Raw genomic sequence first — 13,078 nt, forward strand, 5'->3', positions numbered from 1 at the left:
TCTAACTACTGGTTCATAAATGAATACGTTTGAAAATGGAATGCATCAACAGAACGGTGTTGGCAGTATAAAAATATATTCAGCACCTTGTATTCCCAGGTGGTCTCCCATCCAAGTACTAACCAGGCCCAACACTGCTTAGTTTCCAAAAACAGATGAGATTGGGCGTATCCAGTGTGGTGTTGCTGTAGATGAACTTTCTGGTTTCTGTTAGAACTTTTCTACTTCTAACTACTGGTTCATAAATGAATACATTTGAAAATTGAATGCATCAACAGAACGGTGTTGGCAGTATAAAAATATCTACAGCACCTTGTATTCCTAGGTGGTCTCCCATCCAAGTACTAACCAGGCCCAACACTGCTTAGCTTCCAAGATCAGATGAGATTGGGCGTATCCAGTGTGGTGTGGCTGTAGATGAGCTTTGTGGAAACTGTTAGAACTTTTCTACTTCTAACTACTGGTTCATAAATGAAAACATTTGAAAATGGAATGCATCAACAGACCGGTGTTGGCAGTATAAAAATATCTACAGCACCTTGTATTCCCAGGTGGTCTCCCATCCAAGTACTAACCAGGCCCAACACTGCTTAGCTTCCAAGATCAGATGAGATTGGGCGTATCCAGTGTGGTGTGGCTGTAGATGAGCTTTGTGGTTTCTGTTAGAACTTTTCTACTTCTAACTACTGGTTCATAAATGAAAACGTTTGAAAATGGAATGCATCAACAGAACGGTGTTGGCAGTATAAAAATACCTACAGCACCTTGTATTCCCAGGTGGTCTCCCATCCAAGTACTAACCAGGCCCAACACTGCTTAGCTTCCAAGATTAGATGAGATTGGGCGTATCCAGTGTGCTGTGGCTGTAGATGAGCTTTGTTGTTTCTGTTAGTACTTTTCTACTTCTAACTACTGGTTCATAAATGAATACGTTTGAAAATGGAATGCTTCAACAGAACGGTGTTGGCAGTATAAAAATATCTACAGCACCTTGTATTCCCAGGTGGTCTCCCATCCAAGTACTAACCAGGCCCAACACTGCTTAGCTTCCAAGATCAGATGAGATTGGGCGTATCCAGTGTGGCTTGGCTCTAGATGAGCTTTATGGTTTCTGTTAGAACTTTTCTACTTCTAACTACTGGTTCATAAATGAAAACGTTTGAAAATGGAATGCATCAACAGACCGGTGTTGGCAGTATAAAAATATCTACAGCACCTTGTATTCCCAGGTGGTCTCCCATCCAAGTACTAACCAGGCCCAACACTGCTTAGCTTCCAAGATCAGATGAGATTGGGCGTATCCAGTGTGGTGTGGCTGTAGATGAGTTTTGTGGTTTCTGTTAGAACTTTTCTACTTCTAACTACTGGTTCATAAATGAAAACGTTTGAAAATGGAATGCATCAACAGAACGGTGTTGGCAGTATAAAAATATCTACAGCACCTTGTATTCCCAGGTGGTCTCCCATCCAAGTACTAACCAGGCCCAACACTGTTTAGCTTCCAAGATCAGATGAGATTGGGCGTATCCAGTGTGGTGTGGCTGTAGATGAACTTTGTGGTTTCTGTTATAACTTTTCTACTTCTAACTACTGGTTCATAAATGAATACGTTTTAAAATGGAATGCATCAACAGAACGGTGTTGGCAGTATAAAATTATCTACAGCAACTTGTATTCCCAGGTGGTCTCCCATCCAAGTACTAATCAGGGCCAACACTGCTTAGCTTCCAAGATGAGATGAGATTGGGCATATCCAGTGTGGTGTGGCTGTAGAAGAGCTTTATGGTTTCTGTTAGTACTTTTCTACTTCTAACTACTGGTTCATAAATGAATACGTTTGAAAATGGAATGCATCAACAGAACGATGTTGGTAGTATAAAAATATCTACAGCACCTTGTATTCCCAGGTGGTCTCCCATCCAAGTACTAACCAGGCCCAACACTGCTTAGCTTCCAAGATCAGATGAGATTGGGCGTATCCAGTGTAGTGTGGCTGTAGATGAGCTTTATGGTTTCTGTTAGAACTTTTCTACTTCTAACTACTGTTTCATAAATGAATACGTTTGAAAATGGAATGCATCAACAGAATGGTGTTGGTAGTATAAAAATATCTACAGCACCTTGTATTCCCAGGTGGTCTCCCATCCAAGTACTAACCAGGCCCAACACTGCTTAGCTTCCAAGATCAGATGAGATTGGGCGTATCCAGTGTGGTGTGGCTGTAGATGAGCTTTGTGGATTCTGTTAGAACTTTTCTACTTCTAACTACTGGTTCATAAATGAATACGTTTGAAAATGGAATGCATCAACAGAACAGTGTTGGCAGTATAAAAATATCTACAGCACCTTGTATTCCCAGGTGGTCTCCCATCCAAGTACTAACCAGGCCCAACACTGCTTAGCTTCCAAGATCAGATGAGATTGGGCGTATCCAGTGTGGTGTTGCTGGAGATGAATTTTCTGGTTTCTGTTAGAACTTTTCTACTTCTAACTACTGGTTCGTAAATGAATATGTTTGAAAATGGAATGCATCAACAGAACGGTGTTGGCAGTATAAAAATATCTACAGCACCTTGTATTCCCAGGTGGTCTCCCATCCAAGTACTAACCAGGCCCAACACTGCTTAGCTTCCAAGATCAGATGAGATTGGGCGTATCCAGTGTGGTGTGGCTGTAGATGAGCTTTGTGGTTTCTGTTAGAACTTTTCTACTTCTAACTACTGGTTCATAAATGAATACGTTTGAAAATGGAATGCATCAACAGAACGGTGTTGGCAGTATAAAAATATCTACAGCACCTTGTATTCCCAGGTGTTCTCCCATCCAAGTACTAACCAGGCCCAACACTGCTTAGCTTCCAAGATCAGATGAGATTGGGCGTATCCAGTGTGGTGTGGCTGTAGATGAGCTTTGTGGTTTCTGTTTGAACTTTTCTACTTCTAACTACTGGTTCATAAATGAATACATTTGAAAATGGAATGCATCAACAGAACGGTGTTGGCAGTATAAAAATATCTACAGCACCTTGTATTCCCAGGTGGTCTCCCATCCAAGTACTAACCAGGCCCAACACTGCTTAGTTTCCAAGATCAGATGAGATTGGGCGTATCCAGTGTGGTGTGGCTGTAGATGAGCTTTGTGGTTTCTGTTAGAACTTTTCTACTTCTAACTACTGGTTCATAAATGAATACGTTTGAAAATGGAATGCATCAACAGAACGGTGTTGGCGGTATAAAAATATCTACAGCACCTTGTATTCCCAGGTGGTCTCCCATCCAAGTACTAACCAGGCCCAACACTGCTTAGCTTCCAAGATCAGGTGAGATTGGGCATATCCAGTGTGGTGTGGCTGTAGATGAGCTTTGTGGTTTCTGTTAGAACTTTTCTACTTCTAACTACTGGTTCATAAATGAATACGTTTGAAAATGGAATGCATCAACAGAACGGTGTTGGTAGTATAAAAATATCTACAGCACCTTGTATTCCCAGGTGGTCTCCCATCCAAGTACTAACCAGGCCCAACACTGCTTAGCTTCCAAGATCAGATGAGATTGGGCGTATCCAGTGTGGCTTGGCTCTAGATGAGCTTTATGGTTTCTGTTAGAACTTTTCTACTTCTAACTACTGGTTCATAAATGAATATGTTTGAAAATGGAATGCATCAACAGAACGGTGTTGGTAGTATAAAAATATCTACAGCACCTTGTATTCCCAGGTGGTCTCCCATCCAAGTACTAACCAGGCCCAACACTGCTTAGCTTCCAAGATCAGATGAGATTGGGCGTATCCAGTGTGGTGTGGCTGTAGATGAACTTTCTGGTTTCTGTTAGAACTTTTCTACTTCTAACTACTGGTTCATAAATGAATACATTTGAAAATGGAATGCATCAACAGAACGGTGTTGGTAGTATAAAAATATCTACAGCACCTTGTATTCCCAGGTGGTCTCCCATCCAAGTACTAACCAGGCCCAACACTGCTTAGCTTCCAAGATTAGATGAGATTGGGCGTATCCAGTGTGCTGTGGCTGTAGATGAGCTTTGTTGTTTCTGTTAGAACTTTTCTACTTCTAACTACTGGTTCATAAATGAATACGTTTGAAAATGGAATGCATCAACAGAACGGTGTTGGTAGTATAAAAATATCTACAGCACCTTGTATTCCCAGGTGGTCTCCCATCCAAGTACTAACCAGGCCCAACACTGCTTAGCTTCCAAGATGAGATGAGATTGGGCGTATCCAGTGTGGTGTGGCTGAAGATGAATTTTCTGGTTTTTGTTAGAACTTTTCTACTTCTAACTACTTGTTCATAAATGAATACGTTTGAAAATGGAATGCATCAACAGAACGGTGTTGGCAGTATAAAATTATCTACAGCACCTTGTATTCCCAGGTGGTCTCCCATCCAAGTACTAACCAGGCCCAACACTGTTTAGCTTCCAAGATCAGATGAGATTGGGCGTATCCAGTGTGGTGTGGCTGTAGATGAACTTTGTGGTTTCTGTTATAACTTTTCTACTTCTAACTACTGGTTCATAAATGAATACGTTTTAAAATAGAATGCATCAACAGAACGGTGTTGGCAGTATAAAATTATCTACAGCAACTTGTATTCCCAGGTGGTCTCCCATCCAAGTACTAATCAGGGCCAACACTGCTTAGCTTCCAAGATGAGATGAGATTGGGCATATCCAGTGTGGTGTGGCTGTAGAAGAGCTTTATGGTTTCTGTTAGTACTTTTCTACTTCTAACTACTGGTTCATAAATGAATACGTTTGAAAATGGAATGCATCAACAGAACGATGTTGGTAGTATAAAAATATCTACAGCACCTTGTATTCCCAGGTGGTCTCCCATCCAAGTACTAACCAGGCCCAACACTGCTTAGCTTCCAAGATCAGATGAGATTAGGCGTATCCAGTGTAGTGTGGCTGTAGATGAGCTTTATGGTTTCTGTTAGAACTTTTCTACTTCTAACTACTGTTTCATAAATGAATACGTTTGAAAATGGAATGCATCAACAGAATGGTGTTGGTAGTATAAAAATATCTACAGCACCTTGTATTCCCAGGTGGTCTCCCATCCAAGTACTAACCAGGCCCAACACTGCTTAGCTTCCAAGATCAGATGAGATTGGGCGTATCCAGTGTGGTGTGGCTGTAGATGAGCTTTGTGGATTCTGTTAGAACTTTTCTACTTCTAACTACTGGTTCATAAATGAATACGTTTGAAAATGGAATGCATCAACAGAACAGTGTTGGCAGTATAAAAATATCTACAGCACCTTGTATTCCCAGGTGGTCTCCCATCCAAGTACTAACCAGGCCCAACACTGCTTAGCTTCCAAGATCAGATGAGATTGGGCGTATCCAGTGTGGTGTTGCTGTAGATGAATTTTCTGGTTTCTGTTAGAACTTTTCTACTTCTAACTACTGGTTCGTAAATGAATATGTTTGAAAATGGAATGCATCAACAGAACGGTGTTGGCAGTATAAAAATATCTACAGCACCTTGTATTCCCAGGTGGTCTCCCATCCAAGTACTAACCAGGCCCAACACTGCTTAGCTTCCAAGATCAGATGAGATTGGGCGTATCCAGTGTGGTGTGACTGTAGATGAGCTTTGTGGTTTCTGTTAGAACTTTTCTACTTCTAACTACTGGTTCATAAATGAATACGTTTGAAAATGGAATGCATCAACAGAACGGTGTTGGCAGTATAAAAATATCTACAGCACCTTGTATTCCCAGGTGTTCTCCCATCCAAGTACTAACCAGGCCCAACACTGCTTAGCTTCCAAGATCAGATGAGATTGGGCGTATCCAGTGTGGTGTGGCTGTAGATGAGCTTTGTGGTTTCTGTTTGAACTTTTCTACTTCTAACTACTGGTTCATAAATGAATACATTTGAAAATGGAATGCATCAACAGAACGGTGTTGGCAGTATAAAAATATCTACAGCACCTTGTATTCCCAGGTGGTCTCCCATCCAAGTACTAACCAGGCCCAACACTGCTTAGTTTCCAAGATCAGATGAGATTGGGCGTATCCAGTGTGGTGTGGCTGTAGATGAGCTTTGTGGTTTCTGTTAGAACTTTTCTACTTCTAACTACTGGTTCATAAATGAATACGTTTGAAAATGGAATGCATCAACAGAACGGTGTTGGCGGTATAAAAATATCTACAGCACCTTGTATTCCCAGGTGGTCTCCCATCCAAGTACTAACCAGGCCCAACACTGCTTAGCTTCCAAGATCAGATGAGATTGGGCATATCCAGTGTGGTGTGGCTGTAGATGAGCTTTGTGGTTTCTGTTAGAACTTTTCTACTTCTAACTACTGGTTCATAAATGAACACGTTTGAAAATGGAATGCATCAACAGAACGGTGTTGGTAGTATAAAAATATCTACAGCACCTTGTATTCCCAGGTGGTCTCCCATCCAAGTACTAACCAGGCCCAACACTGCTTAGCTTCCAAGATCAGATGAGATTGGGCGTATCCAGTGTGGCTTGGCTCTAGATGAGCTTTATGGTTTCTGTTAGAACTTTTCTACTTCTAACTACTGGTTCATAAATGAATATGTTTGAAAATGGAATGCATCAACAGAACGGTGTTGGTAGTATAAAAATATCTACAGCACCTTGTATTCCCAGGTGGTCTCCCATCCAAGTACTAACCAGGCCCAACACTGCTTAGCTTCCAAGATCAGATGAGATTGGGCGTATCCAGTATGGTGTGGCTGTAGATGAACTTTCTGGTTTCTGTTAGAACTTTTCTACTTCTAACTACTGGTTCATAAATGAATACATTTGAAAATGGAATGCATCAACAGAACGGTGTTGGTAGTATAAAAATATCTACAGCACCTTGTATTCCCAGGTGGTCTCCCATCCAAGTACTAACCAGGCCCAACACTGCTTAGCTTCCAAGATCAGATGAGATTGGGCGTATCTAGTGTGGTGTGGCTGCAGATGAGCTTTATGGTTTCTGTTAGAACTTTTCTACTTCTAACTACTGTTTCATAAATGAATACGTTTGAAAATGGAATGCATCAACAGAACGGTGTTGGTAGTATAAAAATATCTACAGCACCTTGTATTCCCAGGTGGTCTCCCATCCAAGTACTAACCAGGCCCAACACTGCTTAGCTTCCAAGATCAGATGAGATTGGGCGTATCCAGTGTGGTGTGGCTGTAGATGAGCTTTGTGGTTTCTGTTAGAACTTTTCTACTTCTAACTACTGGTTCATAAATGAATACGTTTGAAAATGGAATGCATCAACAGAACGGTGTTTGCAGTATAAAAATATCTACAGCACCTTGTATTCCCAGGTGGTCTCCCATCCAAGTACTAACCATGCCCAACACTGCTTAGCTTCTAAGATCAGATGAGATTTGGCGTATCCAGTGTGGTGTGGCTGTAGATGAGCTTTGTGGTTTCTGTTAGAAATTTTCTACTTCTAACTACTGGTTCATAAATGAATACGTTTGAAAATGGAATGCATCAACAGAACGGTGTTGGCAGTATAAAAATATCTAAGCACCTTGTATTCCCAGGTGGTCTCCCATCCAAGTACTAACCAGGCCCAACACTGCTTAGCTTCCAAGATCAGATGAGATTGGGCGTATCCAGTGTGGTGTGGCTGTAGATGAGCTTTGTGGTTTCTGTTAGAACTTTTCTACTTCTAACTACTGGTTCATAAATGAATACGTTTGAAAATGGAATGCATCAACAGAACGGTGTTGGCAGTATAAAAATATCTACAGCACCTTGTATTCCCAAGTGGTCTCCCATCCAAGTACTAACCAGGCCCAACACTGCTTAGCTTCCAAGATCAGATGAGATTGGGCGTATCCAGTGTGGTGTGGCTGTAGATGAGCTTTGTGGTTTCTGTTAGAACTTTTCTACTTCTAACTACTGGTTCATAAATGAATACGTTTGAAAATGGAATGCATCAACAGAACGGTGTTGGTAGTATAAAAATATCTACAGCACCTTGTATTCCCAGGTGTTCTCCCATCCAAGTACTAACCAGGCCCAACACTGCTTAGCTTCCAAGATCAGATGAGATTGGGCGTATCCAGTGTGGTGTGGCTGTAGATGAGCTTTGTGGTTTCTGTTTGAACTTTTCTACTTCTAACTACTGGTTCATAAATGAATACATTTGAAAATGGAATGCATCAACAGAACGGTGTTGGCAGTATAAAAATATCTACAGCACCTTGTATTCCCAGGTGGTCTCCCATCCAAGTACTAACCAGGCCCAACACTGCTTAGTTTCCAAGATCAGATGAGATTGGGCGTATCCAGTGTGGTGTGGCTGTAGATGAGCTTTGTGGTTTCTGTTAGAACTTTTCTACTTCTAACTACTGGTTCATAAATGAATACGTTTGAAAATGGAATGCATCAACAGAACGGTGTTGGCGGTATAAAAATATCTACAGCACCTTGTATTCCCAGGTGGTCTCCCATCCAAGTACTAACCAGGCCCAACACTGCTTAGCTTCCAAGATCAGATGAGATTGGGCATATCCAGTGTGGTGTGGCTGTAGATGAGCTTTGTGGTTTCTGTTAGAACTTTTCTACTTCTAACTACTGGTTCATAAATGAATACGTTTGAAAATGGAATGCATCAACAGAACGGTGTTGGTAGTATAAAAATATCTACAGCACCTTGTATTCCCAGGTGGTCTCCCATCCAAGTACTAACCAGGCCCAACACTGCTTAGCTTCCAAGATCAGATGAGATTGGGCGTATCCAGTGTGGCTTGGCTCTAGATGAGCTTTATGGTTTCTGTTAGAACTTTTCTACTTCTAACTACTGGTTCATAAATGAATATGTTTGAAAATGGAATGCATCAACAGAACGGTGTTGGTAGTATAAAAATATCTACAGCACCTTGTATTCCCAGGTGGTCTCCCATCCAAGTACTAACCAGGCCCAACACTGCTTAGCTTCCAAGATCAGATGAGATTGGGCGTATCCAGTGTGGTGTGGCTGTAGATGAACTTTCTGGTTTCTGTTAGAACTTTTCTACTTCTAACTACTGGTTCATAAATGAATACATTTGAAAATGGAATGCATCAACAGAACGGTGTTGGTAGTATAAAAATATCTACAGCACCTTGTATTCCCAGGTGGTCTCCCATCCAAGTACTAACCAGGCCCAACACTGCTTAGCTTCCAAGATTAGATGAGATTGGGCGTATCCAGTGTGCTGTGGCTGTAGATGAGCTTTGTTGTTTCTGTTAGAACTTTTCTACTTCTAACTACTGGTTCATAAATGAATACGTTTGAAAATGGAATGCATCAACAGAACGGTGTTGGTAGTATAAAAATATCTACAGCACCTTGTATTCCCAGGTGGTCTCCCATCCAAGTACTAACCAGGCCCAACACTGCTTAGCTTCCAAGATGAGATGAGATTGGGCGTATCCAGTGTGGTGTGGCTGAAGATGAATTTTCTGGTTTTTGTTAGAACTTTTCTACTTCTAACTACTTGTTCATAAATGAATACGTTTGAAAATGGAATGCATCAACAGAACGGTGTTGGCAGTATAAAATTATCTACAGCACCTTGTATTCCCAGGTGGTCTCCCATCCAAGTACTAACCAGGCCCAACACTGTTTAGCTTCCAAGATCAGATGAGATTGGGCGTATCCAGTGTGGTGTGGCTGTAGATGAACTTTGTGGTTTCTGTTATAACTTTTCTACTTCTAACTACTGGTTCATAAATGAATACGTTTTAAAATGGAATGCATCAACAGAACGGTGTTGGCAGTATAAAATTATCTACAGCAACTTGTATTCCCAGGTGGTCTCCCATCCAAGTACTAATCAGGGCCAACACTGCTTAGCTTCCAAGATGAGATGAGATTGGGCATATCCAGTGTGGTGTGGCTGTAGAAGAGCTTTATGGTTTCTGTTAGTACTTTTCTACTTCTAACTACTGGTTCATAAATGAATACGTTTGAAAATGGAATGCATCAACAGAACGATGTTGGTAGTATAAAAATATCTACAGCACCTTGTATTCCCAGGTGGTCTCCCATCCAAGTACTAACCAGGCCCAACACTGCTTAGCTTCCAAGATCAGATGAGATTGGGCGTATCCAGTGTAGTGTGGCTGTAGATGAGCTTTATGGTTTCTGTTAGAACTTTTCTACTTCTAACTACTGTTTCATAAATGAATACGTTTGAAAATGGAATGCATCAACAGAATGGTGTTGGTAGTATAAAAATATCTACAGCACCTTGTATTCCCAGGTGGTCTCCCATCCAAGTACTAACCAGGCCCAACACTGCTTAGCTTCCAAGATCAGATGAGATTGGGCGTATCCAGTGTGGTGTGGCTGTAGATGAGCTTTGTGGATTCTGTTAGAACTTTTCTACTTCTAACTACTGGTTCATAAATGAATACGTTTGAAAATGGAATGCATCAACAGAACAGTGTTGGCAGTATAAAAATATCTACAGCACCTTGTATTCCCAGGTGGTCTCCCATCCAAGTACTAACCAGGCCCAACACTGCTTAGCTTCCAAGATCAGATGAGATTGGGCGTATCCAGTGTGGTGTTGCTGTAGATGAATTTTCTGGTTTCTGTTAGAACTTTTCTACTTCTAACTACTGGTTCGTAAATGAATATGTTTGAAAATGGAATGCATCAACAGAACGGTGTTGGCAGTATAAAAATATCTACAGCACCTTGTATTCCCAGGTGGTCTCCCATCCAAGTACTAACCAGGCCCAACACTGCTTAGCTTCCAAGATCAGATGAGATTGGGCGTATCCAGTGTGGTGTGGCTGTAGATGAGCTTTGTGGTTTCTGTTAGAACTTTTCTACTTCTAACTACTGGTTCATAAATGAATACGTTTGAAAATGGAATGCATCAACAGAACGGTGTTGGCAGTATAAAAATATCTACAGCACCTTGTATTCCCAGGTGTTCTCCCATCCAAGTACTAACCAGGCCCAACACTGCTTAGCTTCCAAGATCAGATGAGATTGGGCGTATCCAGTGTGGTGTGGCTGTAGATGAGCTTTGTGGTTTCTGTTTGAACTTTTCTACTTCTAACTACTGGTTCATAAATGAATACATTTGAAAATGGAATGCATCAACAGAACGGTGTTGGCAGTATAAAAATATCTACAGCACCTTGTATTCCCAGGTGGTCTCCCATCCAAGTACTAACCAGGCCCAACACTGCTTAGTTTCCAAGATCAGATGAGATTGGGCGTATCCAGTGTGGTGTGGCTGTAGATGAGCTTTGTGGTTTCTGTTAGAACTTTTCTACTTCTAACTACTGGTTCATAAATGAATACGTTTGAAAATGGAATGCATCAACAGAACGGTGTTGGCGGTATAAAAATATCTACAGCACCTTGTATTCCCAGGTGGTCTCCCATCCAAGTACTAACCAGGCCCAACACTGCTTAGCTTCCAAGATCAGATGAGATTGGGCATATCCAGTGTGGTGTGGCTGTAGATGAGCTTTGTGGTTTCTGTTAGAACTTTTCTACTTCTAACTACTGGTTCATAAATGAACACGTTTGAAAATGGAATGCATCAACAGAACGGTGTTGGTAGTATAAAAATATCTACAGCACCTTGTATTCCCAGGTGGTCTCCCATCCAAGTACTAACCAGGCCCAACACTGCTTAGCTTCCAAGATCAGATGAGATTGGGCGTATCCAGTGTGGCTTGGCTCTAGATGAGCTTTATGGTTTCTGTTAGAACTTTTCTACTTCTAACTACTGGTTCATAAATGAATATGTTTGAAAATGGAATGCATCAACAGAACGGTGTTGGTAGTATAAAAATATCTACAGCACCTTGTATTCCCAGGTGGTCTCCCATCCAAGTACTAACCAGGCCCAACACTGCTTAGCTTCCAAGATCAGATGAGATTGGGCGTATCCAGTATGGTGTGGCTGTAGATGAACTTTCTGGTTTCTGTTAGAACTTTTCTACTTCTAACTACTGGTTCATAAATGAATACATTTGAAAATGGAATGCATCAACAGAACGGTGTTGGTAGTATAAAAATATCTACAGCACCTTGTATTCCCAGGTGGTCTCCCATCCAAGTACTAACCAGGCCCAACACTGCTTAGCTTCCAAGATCAGATGAGATTGGGCGTATCTAGTGTGGTGTGGCTGCAGATGAGCTTTATGGTTTCTGTTAGAACTTTTCTACTTCTAACTACTGTTTCATAAATGAATACGTTTGAAAATGGAATGCATCAACAGAACGGTGTTGGTAGTATAAAAATATCTACAGCACCTTGTATTCCCAGGTGGTCTCCCATCCAAGTACTAACCAGGCCCAACACTGCTTAGCTTCCAAGATCAGATGAGATTGGGCGTATCCAGTGTGGTGTGGCTGTAGATGAGCTTTGTGGTTTCTGTTAGAACTTTTCTACTTCTAACTACTGGTTCATAAATGAATACGTTTGAAAATGGAATGCATCAACAGAACGGTGTTTGCAGTATAAAAATATCTACAGCACCTTGTATTCCCAGGTGGTCTCCCATCCAAGTACTAACCATGCCCAACACTGCTTAGCTTCTAAGATCAGATGAGATTTGGCGTATCCAGTGTGGTGTGGCTGTAGATGAGCTTTGTGGTTTCTGTTAGAAATTTTCTACTTCTAACTACTGGTTCATAAATGAATACGTTTGAAAATGGAATGCATCAACAGAACGGTGTTGGCAGTATAAAAATATCTAAGCACCTTGTATTCCCAGGTGGTCTCCCATCCAAGTACTAACCAGGCCCAACACTGCTTAGCTTCCAAGATCAGATGAGATTGGGCGTATCCAGTGTGGTGTGGCTGTAGATGAGCTTTGTGGTTTCTGTTAGAACTTTTCTACTTCTAACTACTGGTTCATAAATGAATACGTTTGAAAATGAAATGCATCAACAGAACGGTGTTGGCAGTATAAAAATATCTACAGCACCTTGTATTCCCAAGTGGTCTCCCATCCAAGTACTAACCAGGCCCAACACTGCTTAGCTTCCAAGATCAGATGAGATTGGGCGTATCCAGTGTGGTGTGGCTGTAGATGAGCT

The 13,078-nt window shown here is 41.4% G+C and overlaps 47 non-coding genes and 11 pseudogenes across 47 annotated transcripts; all 58 read right to left on the minus strand.

Annotated features, from left to right (window-relative positions):
• Positions 1-74: 74 nt before the first annotated feature.
• LOC134896216 (5S ribosomal RNA) lies at positions 75-193 on the minus strand (annotated as a pseudogene).
• Positions 194-300: 107 nt separating this feature from the next.
• Positions 301-419, minus strand: LOC135060431 (5S ribosomal RNA). The gene has a single exon (XR_010246825.1). It is a non-coding gene; the product is annotated as a 5S ribosomal RNA (ribosomal RNA).
• A 107-nt stretch (positions 420-526) lies between these two features.
• LOC134896383 (5S ribosomal RNA) lies at positions 527-645 on the minus strand. Its single transcript, XR_010172006.1, has one exon. It is a non-coding gene; the product is annotated as a 5S ribosomal RNA (ribosomal RNA).
• Positions 646-752: 107 nt separating this feature from the next.
• Positions 753-871, minus strand: LOC134890186 (5S ribosomal RNA; annotated as a pseudogene).
• A 107-nt stretch (positions 872-978) lies between these two features.
• Positions 979-1,097, minus strand: LOC135068462 (5S ribosomal RNA). Its single transcript, XR_010254663.1, has one exon. It is a non-coding gene; the product is annotated as a 5S ribosomal RNA (ribosomal RNA).
• A 107-nt stretch (positions 1,098-1,204) lies between these two features.
• Positions 1,205-1,323, minus strand: LOC134896394 (5S ribosomal RNA). Its single transcript, XR_010172007.1, has one exon. It is a non-coding gene; the product is annotated as a 5S ribosomal RNA (ribosomal RNA).
• Positions 1,324-1,430: 107 nt separating this feature from the next.
• Positions 1,431-1,549, minus strand: LOC134902046 (5S ribosomal RNA). Its single transcript, XR_010175523.1, has one exon. It is a non-coding gene; the product is annotated as a 5S ribosomal RNA (ribosomal RNA).
• A 107-nt stretch (positions 1,550-1,656) lies between these two features.
• On the minus strand, positions 1,657-1,775 carry LOC134895898 (5S ribosomal RNA; annotated as a pseudogene).
• A 107-nt stretch (positions 1,776-1,882) lies between these two features.
• Positions 1,883-2,001, minus strand: LOC135060739 (5S ribosomal RNA). Its single transcript, XR_010247130.1, has one exon. It is a non-coding gene; the product is annotated as a 5S ribosomal RNA (ribosomal RNA).
• Positions 2,002-2,108: 107 nt separating this feature from the next.
• On the minus strand, positions 2,109-2,227 carry LOC134896405 (5S ribosomal RNA). The gene has a single exon (XR_010172008.1). It is a non-coding gene; the product is annotated as a 5S ribosomal RNA (ribosomal RNA).
• Positions 2,228-2,334: 107 nt separating this feature from the next.
• Positions 2,335-2,453, minus strand: LOC135070830 (5S ribosomal RNA). The gene has a single exon (XR_010256981.1). It is a non-coding gene; the product is annotated as a 5S ribosomal RNA (ribosomal RNA).
• Positions 2,454-2,560: 107 nt separating this feature from the next.
• On the minus strand, positions 2,561-2,679 carry LOC134896417 (5S ribosomal RNA). The gene has a single exon (XR_010172009.1). It is a non-coding gene; the product is annotated as a 5S ribosomal RNA (ribosomal RNA).
• Positions 2,680-2,786: 107 nt separating this feature from the next.
• Positions 2,787-2,905, minus strand: LOC135068198 (5S ribosomal RNA). Its single transcript, XR_010254403.1, has one exon. It is a non-coding gene; the product is annotated as a 5S ribosomal RNA (ribosomal RNA).
• A 107-nt stretch (positions 2,906-3,012) lies between these two features.
• Positions 3,013-3,131, minus strand: LOC135064849 (5S ribosomal RNA). The gene has a single exon (XR_010251146.1). It is a non-coding gene; the product is annotated as a 5S ribosomal RNA (ribosomal RNA).
• Positions 3,132-3,238: 107 nt separating this feature from the next.
• On the minus strand, positions 3,239-3,357 carry LOC135068280 (5S ribosomal RNA). The gene has a single exon (XR_010254484.1). It is a non-coding gene; the product is annotated as a 5S ribosomal RNA (ribosomal RNA).
• A 107-nt stretch (positions 3,358-3,464) lies between these two features.
• On the minus strand, positions 3,465-3,583 carry LOC135068463 (5S ribosomal RNA). Its single transcript, XR_010254664.1, has one exon. It is a non-coding gene; the product is annotated as a 5S ribosomal RNA (ribosomal RNA).
• A 107-nt stretch (positions 3,584-3,690) lies between these two features.
• LOC134896428 (5S ribosomal RNA) lies at positions 3,691-3,809 on the minus strand. Its single transcript, XR_010172011.1, has one exon. It is a non-coding gene; the product is annotated as a 5S ribosomal RNA (ribosomal RNA).
• A 107-nt stretch (positions 3,810-3,916) lies between these two features.
• On the minus strand, positions 3,917-4,035 carry LOC134888766 (5S ribosomal RNA; annotated as a pseudogene).
• A 107-nt stretch (positions 4,036-4,142) lies between these two features.
• LOC134889922 (5S ribosomal RNA) lies at positions 4,143-4,261 on the minus strand (annotated as a pseudogene).
• A 107-nt stretch (positions 4,262-4,368) lies between these two features.
• LOC134902047 (5S ribosomal RNA) lies at positions 4,369-4,487 on the minus strand. Its single transcript, XR_010175524.1, has one exon. It is a non-coding gene; the product is annotated as a 5S ribosomal RNA (ribosomal RNA).
• A 107-nt stretch (positions 4,488-4,594) lies between these two features.
• LOC134895899 (5S ribosomal RNA) lies at positions 4,595-4,713 on the minus strand (annotated as a pseudogene).
• A 107-nt stretch (positions 4,714-4,820) lies between these two features.
• LOC135066507 (5S ribosomal RNA) lies at positions 4,821-4,939 on the minus strand. The gene has a single exon (XR_010252755.1). It is a non-coding gene; the product is annotated as a 5S ribosomal RNA (ribosomal RNA).
• A 107-nt stretch (positions 4,940-5,046) lies between these two features.
• LOC134896440 (5S ribosomal RNA) lies at positions 5,047-5,165 on the minus strand. Its single transcript, XR_010172013.1, has one exon. It is a non-coding gene; the product is annotated as a 5S ribosomal RNA (ribosomal RNA).
• A 107-nt stretch (positions 5,166-5,272) lies between these two features.
• Positions 5,273-5,391, minus strand: LOC135059981 (5S ribosomal RNA). Its single transcript, XR_010246376.1, has one exon. It is a non-coding gene; the product is annotated as a 5S ribosomal RNA (ribosomal RNA).
• A 107-nt stretch (positions 5,392-5,498) lies between these two features.
• LOC134901470 (5S ribosomal RNA) lies at positions 5,499-5,617 on the minus strand. Its single transcript, XR_010174961.1, has one exon. It is a non-coding gene; the product is annotated as a 5S ribosomal RNA (ribosomal RNA).
• Positions 5,618-5,724: 107 nt separating this feature from the next.
• LOC135068199 (5S ribosomal RNA) lies at positions 5,725-5,843 on the minus strand. The gene has a single exon (XR_010254404.1). It is a non-coding gene; the product is annotated as a 5S ribosomal RNA (ribosomal RNA).
• Positions 5,844-5,950: 107 nt separating this feature from the next.
• Positions 5,951-6,069, minus strand: LOC135064850 (5S ribosomal RNA). The gene has a single exon (XR_010251147.1). It is a non-coding gene; the product is annotated as a 5S ribosomal RNA (ribosomal RNA).
• Positions 6,070-6,176: 107 nt separating this feature from the next.
• LOC135059093 (5S ribosomal RNA) lies at positions 6,177-6,295 on the minus strand. The gene has a single exon (XR_010245510.1). It is a non-coding gene; the product is annotated as a 5S ribosomal RNA (ribosomal RNA).
• A 107-nt stretch (positions 6,296-6,402) lies between these two features.
• LOC135068464 (5S ribosomal RNA) lies at positions 6,403-6,521 on the minus strand. The gene has a single exon (XR_010254665.1). It is a non-coding gene; the product is annotated as a 5S ribosomal RNA (ribosomal RNA).
• Positions 6,522-6,628: 107 nt separating this feature from the next.
• Positions 6,629-6,747, minus strand: LOC135059356 (5S ribosomal RNA). Its single transcript, XR_010245761.1, has one exon. It is a non-coding gene; the product is annotated as a 5S ribosomal RNA (ribosomal RNA).
• A 107-nt stretch (positions 6,748-6,854) lies between these two features.
• Positions 6,855-6,973, minus strand: LOC135067314 (5S ribosomal RNA). The gene has a single exon (XR_010253534.1). It is a non-coding gene; the product is annotated as a 5S ribosomal RNA (ribosomal RNA).
• A 107-nt stretch (positions 6,974-7,080) lies between these two features.
• On the minus strand, positions 7,081-7,199 carry LOC134896452 (5S ribosomal RNA). The gene has a single exon (XR_010172014.1). It is a non-coding gene; the product is annotated as a 5S ribosomal RNA (ribosomal RNA).
• A 107-nt stretch (positions 7,200-7,306) lies between these two features.
• LOC134886853 (5S ribosomal RNA) lies at positions 7,307-7,425 on the minus strand. Its single transcript, XR_010170930.1, has one exon. It is a non-coding gene; the product is annotated as a 5S ribosomal RNA (ribosomal RNA).
• A 107-nt stretch (positions 7,426-7,532) lies between these two features.
• Positions 7,533-7,650, minus strand: LOC134888194 (5S ribosomal RNA; annotated as a pseudogene).
• Positions 7,651-7,757: 107 nt separating this feature from the next.
• On the minus strand, positions 7,758-7,876 carry LOC134901210 (5S ribosomal RNA). The gene has a single exon (XR_010174701.1). It is a non-coding gene; the product is annotated as a 5S ribosomal RNA (ribosomal RNA).
• Positions 7,877-7,983: 107 nt separating this feature from the next.
• On the minus strand, positions 7,984-8,102 carry LOC135068200 (5S ribosomal RNA). Its single transcript, XR_010254405.1, has one exon. It is a non-coding gene; the product is annotated as a 5S ribosomal RNA (ribosomal RNA).
• Positions 8,103-8,209: 107 nt separating this feature from the next.
• Positions 8,210-8,328, minus strand: LOC135064851 (5S ribosomal RNA). The gene has a single exon (XR_010251148.1). It is a non-coding gene; the product is annotated as a 5S ribosomal RNA (ribosomal RNA).
• A 107-nt stretch (positions 8,329-8,435) lies between these two features.
• LOC135059094 (5S ribosomal RNA) lies at positions 8,436-8,554 on the minus strand. Its single transcript, XR_010245511.1, has one exon. It is a non-coding gene; the product is annotated as a 5S ribosomal RNA (ribosomal RNA).
• A 107-nt stretch (positions 8,555-8,661) lies between these two features.
• Positions 8,662-8,780, minus strand: LOC135068465 (5S ribosomal RNA). The gene has a single exon (XR_010254666.1). It is a non-coding gene; the product is annotated as a 5S ribosomal RNA (ribosomal RNA).
• Positions 8,781-8,887: 107 nt separating this feature from the next.
• On the minus strand, positions 8,888-9,006 carry LOC134896463 (5S ribosomal RNA). The gene has a single exon (XR_010172015.1). It is a non-coding gene; the product is annotated as a 5S ribosomal RNA (ribosomal RNA).
• A 107-nt stretch (positions 9,007-9,113) lies between these two features.
• LOC134888767 (5S ribosomal RNA) lies at positions 9,114-9,232 on the minus strand (annotated as a pseudogene).
• Positions 9,233-9,339: 107 nt separating this feature from the next.
• On the minus strand, positions 9,340-9,458 carry LOC134889923 (5S ribosomal RNA; annotated as a pseudogene).
• Positions 9,459-9,565: 107 nt separating this feature from the next.
• Positions 9,566-9,684, minus strand: LOC134902048 (5S ribosomal RNA). The gene has a single exon (XR_010175525.1). It is a non-coding gene; the product is annotated as a 5S ribosomal RNA (ribosomal RNA).
• A 107-nt stretch (positions 9,685-9,791) lies between these two features.
• LOC134895900 (5S ribosomal RNA) lies at positions 9,792-9,910 on the minus strand (annotated as a pseudogene).
• Positions 9,911-10,017: 107 nt separating this feature from the next.
• On the minus strand, positions 10,018-10,136 carry LOC135060740 (5S ribosomal RNA). Its single transcript, XR_010247131.1, has one exon. It is a non-coding gene; the product is annotated as a 5S ribosomal RNA (ribosomal RNA).
• Positions 10,137-10,243: 107 nt separating this feature from the next.
• Positions 10,244-10,362, minus strand: LOC134896476 (5S ribosomal RNA). Its single transcript, XR_010172016.1, has one exon. It is a non-coding gene; the product is annotated as a 5S ribosomal RNA (ribosomal RNA).
• A 107-nt stretch (positions 10,363-10,469) lies between these two features.
• LOC135059983 (5S ribosomal RNA) lies at positions 10,470-10,588 on the minus strand. Its single transcript, XR_010246378.1, has one exon. It is a non-coding gene; the product is annotated as a 5S ribosomal RNA (ribosomal RNA).
• Positions 10,589-10,695: 107 nt separating this feature from the next.
• LOC134896487 (5S ribosomal RNA) lies at positions 10,696-10,814 on the minus strand. The gene has a single exon (XR_010172017.1). It is a non-coding gene; the product is annotated as a 5S ribosomal RNA (ribosomal RNA).
• A 107-nt stretch (positions 10,815-10,921) lies between these two features.
• Positions 10,922-11,040, minus strand: LOC135068201 (5S ribosomal RNA). Its single transcript, XR_010254406.1, has one exon. It is a non-coding gene; the product is annotated as a 5S ribosomal RNA (ribosomal RNA).
• A 107-nt stretch (positions 11,041-11,147) lies between these two features.
• Positions 11,148-11,266, minus strand: LOC135064852 (5S ribosomal RNA). The gene has a single exon (XR_010251149.1). It is a non-coding gene; the product is annotated as a 5S ribosomal RNA (ribosomal RNA).
• Positions 11,267-11,373: 107 nt separating this feature from the next.
• On the minus strand, positions 11,374-11,492 carry LOC135059095 (5S ribosomal RNA). Its single transcript, XR_010245512.1, has one exon. It is a non-coding gene; the product is annotated as a 5S ribosomal RNA (ribosomal RNA).
• A 107-nt stretch (positions 11,493-11,599) lies between these two features.
• LOC135068466 (5S ribosomal RNA) lies at positions 11,600-11,718 on the minus strand. The gene has a single exon (XR_010254667.1). It is a non-coding gene; the product is annotated as a 5S ribosomal RNA (ribosomal RNA).
• A 107-nt stretch (positions 11,719-11,825) lies between these two features.
• On the minus strand, positions 11,826-11,944 carry LOC135059357 (5S ribosomal RNA). The gene has a single exon (XR_010245762.1). It is a non-coding gene; the product is annotated as a 5S ribosomal RNA (ribosomal RNA).
• Positions 11,945-12,051: 107 nt separating this feature from the next.
• On the minus strand, positions 12,052-12,170 carry LOC135067315 (5S ribosomal RNA). The gene has a single exon (XR_010253535.1). It is a non-coding gene; the product is annotated as a 5S ribosomal RNA (ribosomal RNA).
• Positions 12,171-12,277: 107 nt separating this feature from the next.
• LOC134896499 (5S ribosomal RNA) lies at positions 12,278-12,396 on the minus strand. The gene has a single exon (XR_010172019.1). It is a non-coding gene; the product is annotated as a 5S ribosomal RNA (ribosomal RNA).
• Positions 12,397-12,503: 107 nt separating this feature from the next.
• LOC134886854 (5S ribosomal RNA) lies at positions 12,504-12,622 on the minus strand. Its single transcript, XR_010170931.1, has one exon. It is a non-coding gene; the product is annotated as a 5S ribosomal RNA (ribosomal RNA).
• Positions 12,623-12,729: 107 nt separating this feature from the next.
• Positions 12,730-12,847, minus strand: LOC134888195 (5S ribosomal RNA; annotated as a pseudogene).
• A 107-nt stretch (positions 12,848-12,954) lies between these two features.
• LOC134901211 (5S ribosomal RNA) lies at positions 12,955-13,073 on the minus strand. Its single transcript, XR_010174702.1, has one exon. It is a non-coding gene; the product is annotated as a 5S ribosomal RNA (ribosomal RNA).
• Between the last annotated feature and the right edge of the window lie 5 nt (positions 13,074-13,078).

The sequence above is a fragment of the Pseudophryne corroboree genome, chromosome 3, assembly GCF_028390025.1.
Source record: "Pseudophryne corroboree isolate aPseCor3 chromosome 3, aPseCor3.hap2, whole genome shotgun sequence".
Classification (NCBI taxonomy): Eukaryota; Metazoa; Chordata; class Amphibia; order Anura; family Myobatrachidae; genus Pseudophryne; species Pseudophryne corroboree.